Genomic DNA, 9,896 nt, shown 5'->3' with positions numbered 1-9,896 from the left:
GTTGATGATGGATAGAGAGGCCTGGAGTGCCGCAGTCCATGGGGTCGCAGAGTCAGACATGACTGAGAAACTAAACTGAACTGAACTGAACTTGCACTCTCCTCTTTCACCTTCATCAAGAGGCTCTTTAGTTCCTCTTTGCTTTCTGCCATTAAAACAGTGACATCTGCATATCTAAGGTTATTAATATTTCTCCTGGCAATCTTGATTCCAGCTTGTGATTCATCCAGTCCAGCATTTTGCATGATGTATTCTGCATGTAAGTTAAATAATCAGGGTGACAATATACAGCCTTAACACACTCCTTTCCCAATTTGGAACCAATCCATTGTTCTACGTCCAGTTCTAACTATTGCTTCTTGACCTGCATACAGATGGGGAAACAGTGGAAACAATAAAAGATTTTATTTTCTTGGGCTCCAAAATCACTGCAGAGAGCGACTGCAGCCATGAAATTAAAAGACACTTGTTTCTTGGAAGGAAAGCTATGTCCTGGTTACTGAACCATGAGACTTCCATGCCATTTTTGGATCCTGCATATCTCCCTCTTTCAAATCCATTCACTGGCCAAATCTGACCCAATATATTTTCAGGAGAGTCTTTTCCATTTCTCTTCTATTCAATTCAGTTGGTCGATTAGTCATGTCCATCTCTTTGTGACCCCATGGACAGGCCTAGGCCTGGCATGCCTATCCATCACTAATTCCTGGAGCTTATTCAAGCTCATGTCCATGGAGTCGGTGATGCCATTCAACCATCTCAATCTCTGTCATCCCCTTCTCCTCCCACCTTCAATCTTTCCCAGCATCAGGGTCTTTTCAAATGTGTCAGCTCTTCGCATCAGGTGGCCAGAGTATTGGAGTTTCACTTTCAGCATCAGTCCTTCCAAAGTATATTCAGGACTGATTTCCATTAGGATGGACTGGTTGGATCTCCTTACTGTTCAAGGGATTCTTAAGAGTCTTCAACACCACACTTCAACAGCATCAGTTCTGTGGTGCTCAGCTTTCTTTATGGTCCAACTCTCACATCCATACATGACTACTGGAAAAATCATCATTTTAACTAGATGGACATTTGTTGGCAAAGTTCTCTGCTTTGTAATATGCTTTCTAGGTTGGTCATAGCTTTCTTCCAAGGAGCAAGTGTCTTTTAATTTCATGGCAGTAGTCATCATCTGCAGTGATTTTGAAGACCAAATAAATAAAGTCTGTCACTGTTTCCACTATTTCCCCATCTATTTGCTGTGAATTGATGGGACCAGATGCCATGACTTTAGTTTTCTGAATGTTATGTTTTAAGCCAACCTTTTCATGCTGTTCTTTCACTTTCATCAAGAGGCTCTTTAATTCTTCTTCACTTTCTGCCGTAAGGGTGGTATCATGTGCATATCTGAGGTTATTAATATTTCTACTGGTAAACTCAGTTCCACTTTGTGCTTCATCCACTCCAGCATTTCTCATGATATGCACTGTATATCAGTTTCATAAACAGGATGACAATATACAGCCTTGATGTACTCATTTCCCAATTTGAAACCAGTCTGTTATTCCATGCCTAGTGCTGTTTCTTCCTGATTTGCATGCAGATTTCTCAAGAGGCAGGTCAGGTGGTCTGGTATTCCCATCTCTTTAAGAATTTTCCACAGTTTGTTCTCATTCATACAGTCAAAGGCTTTGGCATAGTCAGTAAAGCAGAAGTAGATGTTTTTTCTGGAACTCTCTTGCTTTCTGATGATCCACCAGATGCTAGCAATTCAATCTCTGGTTCCTCTGCTTTTTCTAAATACAGCTTGAAAATCTGTAAGTTCACAGTTCACATCCTGATGAAGCCTGGCTTGGAGAATTTGAGCATTACTTTGCTAGCATGTGAGATGGGTGCAATGGTGTGGTAGTTTGCGCATTCTTTGGCATTGTCTTTCTTTGGGATTGGAATGAAAACTAACCATTTCTAGTCCTGTGGCCACTGCTGAGTTTTCCAAATTTTCTGGCATATTCAGTGTATCACTTTCACAGCATCAGTTTTTAGGATTTGAAATAGCTCAACTGGAATTCCATCAACTCCACTAACATTGTTTGTAGTGATGCTTCCTAAGGCCCACTTGACTTTACATCTCAGATGTCTGGCTCTAAGTGACTGATCACATCATCATGATTACTTGGGTCATGAAGGTGTTTTTTGTATAGTTCTTTTGTGTATTCTTGCCACCTCTTCTTAATATCTTCTGCTTCTGTTAGGTCTACACCATTTTTGTCCTTTATCGAGCCCATCTTTGCAAGAATATTTCCCTTGGTATCTCTAATTTTCTTAAAGAGATCTCTAGTCTTTCCCATTCTATTGTTTTTCTCTGTTTCTTTGACTGATCACTAAGGAAGGCTTTCTTCTTTCTATTCTCTGGAACCCTGCATTCAAATGGGTATATCTTTCCTTTTCTCCCTTGCCTTTAGCTTCTCTTCATTTCTCAGCTATTTGTAAGGCCTCTTCAGATAACCTTTTGCCTTTTTGCATTTCTTATTCTTTGGGATGGTCTTAATCACTGCCTCCTGGACAATGTCACCAGCCGCCATCCATAGTTCTTCAGGTACTCTTTCTATCAGATCTAATCCCATGAATCTATTTGTCACTTCCACTGTATAATCATAAGGGATTTGATTTAGTTCATTTCTGAATGATCGGTACATAGTGGTTTCCCCTATGTTCTTCAATTTAGGTCTGAATTTGGCAATAAGGAGTTCACGATCTGAGCCTCAGCTCCCAGTCTTGTTTTTGCCGACTGTATGGAGCTTCTCCATCCCTGGCTGCAAATAATATAATCAGTTTGATTTTGGTATTGACCCTTGGTGATGTCCATGTGTGGAGTCTCCTCTTGTGTTGTTGGAAGAAGGGGTTTGCTGTGAGCAGTGCATTCTCTTGGGAAAATTCTATTAGCCTTTGCCCTGCTTCATTCTGTACTCCAAGGCCAAACTTGCCTGTTACTCCAGGTTATTTCTTGACTTCTTGCTTTTGCATTCCAGTCCCCATATAATGAACAGGACATCTTTCTTGGGTATTAGTTCTAGAAGGTCTTGTAGGTCTTCATAGAATTGTTCAACTTCAGAACAATACCCAGTTTCCCCCTCAGTCAGTCTCTCCCATCAGGAAGCTTCCATAAGCCTCTTATACTTTTCCATCAGGGGTCAGACAGACTGAAAACTGCAACCACAGACTAACTAACCAATCTAATCACACGGACCACAACATTATCTAAGTCAATGAAACTATGATCCATGCCATGTAGAGCCACCCAAGATGGACTGGTCATGGTGGAGAGTTCTGACAAAACGAGTTCCACTGGAGAAGGGAATGTCAAGCCACTTCAGTATTTTTGCCTTGGGAACCCCATGAACAGTATGAAAAGGCAAAAAGATAGGACACTGAAAGATGAACTCCCCAGGTCAGTAGGTGCCCAATATGCCACTGGAGATCAGTGGAGAAATAACTCCAGAAAGAATGAAGAGATGGAGCTAAGGAAAAACAGCACCCAGTTGTGGATGTGACTGGTGATGGAAGCAAAATGTGAAGCTGTAAAGAGCAATGTTGCCTAGGAAACTGTAATGCTAGGTCCATGAATCAAGGCAAATTGGAAGTGATCAAACAGGAGATAGCAAGAGTGAACGTCAACGTTTTAGGAATCAGTGAACTAAAATGGACTGGAATGGGTGAATTTAACTCAGATGACCATTATTTCTACTGCTATGGGCAAGAATCCCCTAGAAAATGGAGTAGCAATCACAGTCAACACAAGAGTCTGAAATGCAGTACTTGGATGCAGTCTCAAAAACGACAGAATGATCTCTGTTTGTTTCCAAGGCAAACCATATCTGTTTACATATACATAAACATATATGTATATCTGTTTTTCCTTCTTAGAAGCTACAATGATTCTGCAGCAAAAGGTATTCAAAGTAACACAATAATTAATGTCAGTGAGCTCAGATCCAACAAGAAATTCCTGACTTTAAGGTCACTATGTAATAATTGAAGAATGCTTTGAAATGAATATCATATTTTTGATGTTTGTTATTTCCGAATGTTTGGATACATACCCATTCTGAATTTTATAAGGGCCTCCATAGTGAATGTGTATGTGTGTAAAGAGTCACACACACACATGAAAAGAAAGCAAGTAAAAGGAGGATGCCTGTCACCGTCAATTGTATATTCATAAAAATGCATGAGAGAAGGGACTGGAAACATAGCAGCAAAGAGACAGGAAATGTCAAGCTTGATAGATCACCCTGAGAGGAAAAATGTACTCTAAAAACATGTGCTACCATTTGACCTACTGGTGTTAATTTGATTTTATATTCAACACAAATATAGTATGTGTAACTGCGATGATATCTAGATTGTTATTCTACCAAATTTAAATGTCTGTTGCTCAATGGAGCGCCACATTTCAAGGCTCTTACTCTGATTGTCATTCATGCTAGTTTTTAAAGAATTGTTTGAATGTAACTTCACAGCATGCTGTTTCATCCCCTCCTGTTGTTTCAAAGTCCCATGCAACTGAAAAGCTATGGCAATCATGGATCTGTGGTGTCCAGTATAAGGTTGGTCTTTTCCCCTACCGGATGAGCCAGGAAAAAAAAAAAAAAAACACCGACGCATACAACAATTCATCTCCAAAGACTCTTCTGTCTGTTTCTTCTTCTGTATCTCTTCTGTTTCTAAGAGATACAAGGGCTGGCCTACAGCCAGGCCCACTCCCATTACCCCTCAATGTCTTCCTTCCTTCCCTCCCAGGTGAGAGCTCACTCATCTGTAAGGGGCATCCCACTGAAGCACCTCAGTTTTACTGTTCACACTTTCACAGTAACATTTAATTTTACGTTAACATTTAAACTATTTAAGCTGATCACATGGACTACAGACTTGTCTAACTCAATGAAACTATGAGCCAAGCCATTTAGAGCCACCCAAGATGGACAGGAGAAGGCAATGGCACCCCACTCCAGAACTGCTGCCTGGAAAATCCCATGGACAGAGGAGTCTGGTAGGCTGCAGTCCATGGGGTCGCTGAAGGTTGGACACGACTGAGTGACTTCCCTTTCACTTTTCACTTTCATGCATTGGAGAAGGAAATGGCAACCCACTCCAGTGTTCTTGCCTGGAGAATCCCAGGGACAGGGGAGCCTGGTGGGCTGCCTTCTATGGGGTCACACAGAGTCAGACATGACTGAAGTGACTTAGCAGCAGCAGCAAGATGAACAGGTTATGTGGAGAGTTCAAACAAAATGTGGTCCACTGGAGAAGGGAATGGCAAACCACTTCAGCATTCTTGCCTTGAGAACCCTATGAACGGTATAAGACAAAAAGATATCACACTGAAAGATCAACTCCCCAGGTCAAGAGGTACCCAATATGTTATTGGAGAAGAGGGGAGAAATAACTCCAGAAAAAAGTGAAGAGATGGAACCAAAGCAAAAACAACATCCTGTTGTGGATGTGACTGGTGATGGAAGTAATGTTTCATGGTGTAAAGAACAGTAACCTGGAATGTTAGGTCCATGAATCAAGGTAAATCAGAAGTGGGCAAACAGGAGATGGCAACAGTGAACGTTGACATTCTAGGAATCAGCGAAATAAAATGGACTGGAATGGGTGAATTTAACTCAGATGACCATTATATCTACTACTGTGGGTAAGAATTCTTTATAAGAAACAGAGTAGTCCTCATAGTCAACGAAAGAGTCTGAAATGCAGTACTTGGGTGCAAACTCAAAAAATGAGAATGATCTCTGTTTGTTTCCAAGGCAAACCATTTAATATCAGAGTATCCAAGCCTATGCCCTAACCAGTAATGCTTTAGAAGCTAAAGCTGAATGGTTCTATGAAGAGCTACAAGATCTTCTAGAACTAACACCCAAGAAAGGTGTCCTGTTCATTACAGGGGACTGCAATACAAAAGTAGGAAGTCAAGAAATACCTGGAGTAACAGGCAAGTTTGGCCTTGGAGTACTTCACATTCCAAGATGTCTGGCTCTAGATTAGTGATCACACCATCTTGATTATCTGGGTCGTGAAGATCTTTTCTGTACAGTTCTTCCGTGTATTCTTGCCACCTCTTCTTAATAGCTTCTGCTTCTGTTAGGTCCATACCATTTCTGTCCTTTATCGAGCCCATCTTTGCATGAAATGTTCCCTTGGTATCTCTAATTTTCTTGAAGAGATCTCTAGTCTTTCCCATCCTGTTGTTTTCCTCTATTTCTTTGCATTGATCACTGAAGAAGGCTTTCTTATCTCTTCTTGCTATTCTTTGGAACTCTGCATTCAGATGCTTATATCTTTCTTTTCCTCCTTTGCTTTTCGCCTCTCTTCTTTTCACAGCTATTTGTAAGGCCTCCCCAGACAATCATTTTGCTTTTTTGCATTTCTTTTCCTTGGGGATGGTCTTGATCCCTGTCTCCTGTACAATGTCACAAAGCTCATTCCGTAGTTCATCAGGCACTCTATCTATCAGATCTAGGCCCTTAAATCTATTTCTCACTTTCACTGTATAATCATAAGGGATTTGATTTAGGTCATACCTGAATGGTCTAGCAGTTTTCCCTACTTTCTTCAATTTGAGTCTGAATTTGGTAATAAGGAGTTCATGATCTGAGCCACAGTCAGCTCCTGGTCTTGTTTTTGTTGACTATATAGACCTTCTCCATCTTTGGCTGCAAAGAATATTATCAATCTGATTTTGGTGTTGACCATCTGGTGATGTCCATGTGTAGAGTCTTCTCTTGTGTTGTTGGAGGAGAGTGTTTGCTATGACCAGTGCATTTTCTTGGCAAAACTCTATTAGTCTTTGCCCTGCTTCATTCTGCATTCCAAGGCCAAATTTGTCTGTTACTCCAGGTGTTTCTTGACTTCCTACTTTTGCATTCCAGTCCCCTATAATGAAAAGGACATCTTTTATGGGTGTTAGTTCTAGAAGGTCTTGTAGGTCTTCATAAAACTGTTCAACTTCAGCTTCTTCAGCATTACTGGTTGGGGCATAGACTTGGATAACTGTGATATTGAATGGTTTGCCTTGGAGATGAACAGAGATCATTCTGTCATTTTTGAGATTGCATCCAAGTACTGCATTTTGGACTCTTTCATTGACCATCATGGCTACTCCATTTCTTCTGAGGGATTCCTGCCCGCAGTAGTAGACATAATGGTCATCTGAGTTAAATTCACCCATTCCAGTCCATTTTAGTTTGCTGATTCCTAGAATGTCGACGTTCACCCTTGCCATCTCTTGTTTGACCACTTCTAATTTGTCTTGATTCTTGGACCTGACATTCCAGGTTCCTATGGCAGCCCACTCCAGTTTTCTTGCCTGGAGAATCCCAGGGATGGGGGAGCCTGATGGGCTGCTGTCTATGGGGTCACACAGAGTTGGACACGACTGAAGTGACTTAGCAGCAGTAGCAGCATGCAATATTGCTCTTTACAGAATCGGATCTTGCTTCTATCACCAGACACAACCGCAACTGGGTATTGTTTTTGCTTTGGCTCCATCCTTCCATTCTTTCTGGAGTTATTTCTCCACTGATCTCCAGTAGCATATTGGGCACGTACCAATCTGGGGAGTTCCTCTTTTGGTATCCTATCATTTTGCCTTTTCATACTGTTCATGGGGTTCTCAAGGCAAGAATACTGAAGTGGCTTGTCATTCCCTTCTCCAGTGGACCACATTCTGTCAGAACTCTCCACCATGACCCGCCCGTCTTGGGTTGCCCCACAGGCATGGCTTAGTTTCATTGAGTTAGACAAGGCTGTGGTCCTAGTGTGATTAGATTGACTAGTTTTCTGTGAGTATGGTTTCAGTGTGTCTGCCCTCTGATGCCCTCTTGCAACACCTACCATCTTACTTGGGTTTCTCTTACCTTGGGCATGGGGTATCTCTTCACGGCTGCTCCAGCAAAGCACAGCCGCTGCTCCTTAACTTGGACGAGGGGTGCATCACTATGAACAAAGCTAGTGGAGGTGATGGAATTCCAGTAGAGCTATTTCAAATCTGAAAGATGATGCTGTGAAAGTGCTACACTCAATATGCCAGCAAATTTGGGAAACTCAGCAGTGGCCACAGGACTGGAAAAGGTCAGTTTTCATTCCAATTCCAAAGAAAGGGAATGCCAAAGAATGCTCAAACTACTGCACAATTGCACTCATCTCACATGTTAGTAAAGTAATGCTCAAAATTCCCCAAGTGAGACTTCAAAAGTGTATAAATCGAGAACTTCCAGATATTCAAGCTGGATTTAGAAAAGGCAGAGGAACCAGAGATCAAACGCCAACATCCGTTGGATGGATGAGAATTCCAGAAAAAAAAAAATCCATTTCTGTTTTATTGATTATGCCAAAGCCTTTGACTGTGTGGATCATAACAGATTGTGGAAAATTCTTCAAGAGGTGGGAATACCAAACAATCTCACCTGCCTCCTGAGAAACCTGTGTGCAGGTGAAGAAGCAAGAGTTAGAATTGGACATGGGACAACAGACTGGTTGCAAATTGGGAAAGGAGTACGTCAAGGCTGTATATTGTCACCCTGCTTATGCAACTTATATGCAGAGTACATCCTGAGAAATGCCACACTCGATGAGGCACAAGTTGGAATCAAGATTGCTGGGAGAAATACCTACAATCTCAGATATTCTAATGACACCACCCTTATGGCAGAAAGCAAAGAAGAACTAAAGAGCCTTTTGATGAAAGTGAAAGAGCAGAGTGGAAAAGTTGGTTTAAAACTCAACATTCAGAAAACTAAGATAATGGCATCTGGTCTCAACACTTCATGGCAAATAGGTGGGGAAACAATGGAAACAGTGAGAGACTATTTTGGGGGGCTCCAAAATCACTGCAGATGGTGACTGCAGCCATGAAATTAAAAGACGCTTGCTCCTTGGAAGAAAAGCTATGACCATCCTAGATAGCATATTGAAAAGCAAAGACATTACTTTGTCAACAAAGGTGCACCTAGTCAAGGCTATGGTTTTTCCAGTGGTCATGTATGAATACGAGAGTTGAACTCTAAAGAAAGCCTAATGCTGAAGAATTGATGCTTTTGAACTGTGGTGTTGGAGAAGACTCTTGAGAGTTCCTTGTACTGCAAGGAGAGCCAATCAGTCAATCCTAAAGGAAATCAGTCCTGAATATTCATTGGAAGGACTGATGCTGAAGCTGAAACTCCAATACTCTGGCCACCTGATGGGAAGAACCAACTTATTGGAAAAGTCCCTGATGCTGGGAAAGATTGAAGGCAGAAGCAGAAGGGGAAGACAGAGGATGATATGGTTGGATGGCATCCCCAACTCAACGCACGTGAGTTTGAGCAACCACTGGGAGTTTGTGATGGACAAGGAAGCTTGGTGTGCTGCAATCCATGGGGTAGCAAAGAGTCGGACATGAGTGAGCAACTGAACCGAGCATTTAACTTTAATGTCCTTCCTTATTCATGATGTTCCTCAGGTGACAGCTCTGTGATGAACCCACTTAGCAGTGGCATGCACAGTGGGTCATGATTCTCATTTCCTGTGCCAATAGCACTTTCCTGGCGGCATAGCAGTAAATATTGCCTGTCAATGCAAGAGACATTGGTTCCATTCCTGGGTTGGGAAGATCCGCCTAGAGAAGGACATGGCAACCAACTCCAGTATTTTTACCTGGGAAATACTGGACAGAGGCTGCAAAGAGTAGGATATGAGTTAGTGACTAAACAACAACAGCAAACAATCAATCAGTAACCATATTGGTTCCCACTTAGTCCAGATGCTTTTAGTATTCTTATCACCATTGCACTTCAGATGATCTTCAGCAGTCAATCAAGACTAAAACCTACTTGGCACTCCTAGGTAACTCACTCTTACTAAAATAGGTG

This window comes from Capra hircus, chromosome 23 (assembly GCF_001704415.2).
Source record: "Capra hircus breed San Clemente chromosome 23, ASM170441v1, whole genome shotgun sequence".
Taxonomy (NCBI): domain Eukaryota; kingdom Metazoa; phylum Chordata; class Mammalia; order Artiodactyla; family Bovidae; genus Capra; species Capra hircus.
This window is presented reverse-complemented; position numbering follows the sequence as displayed.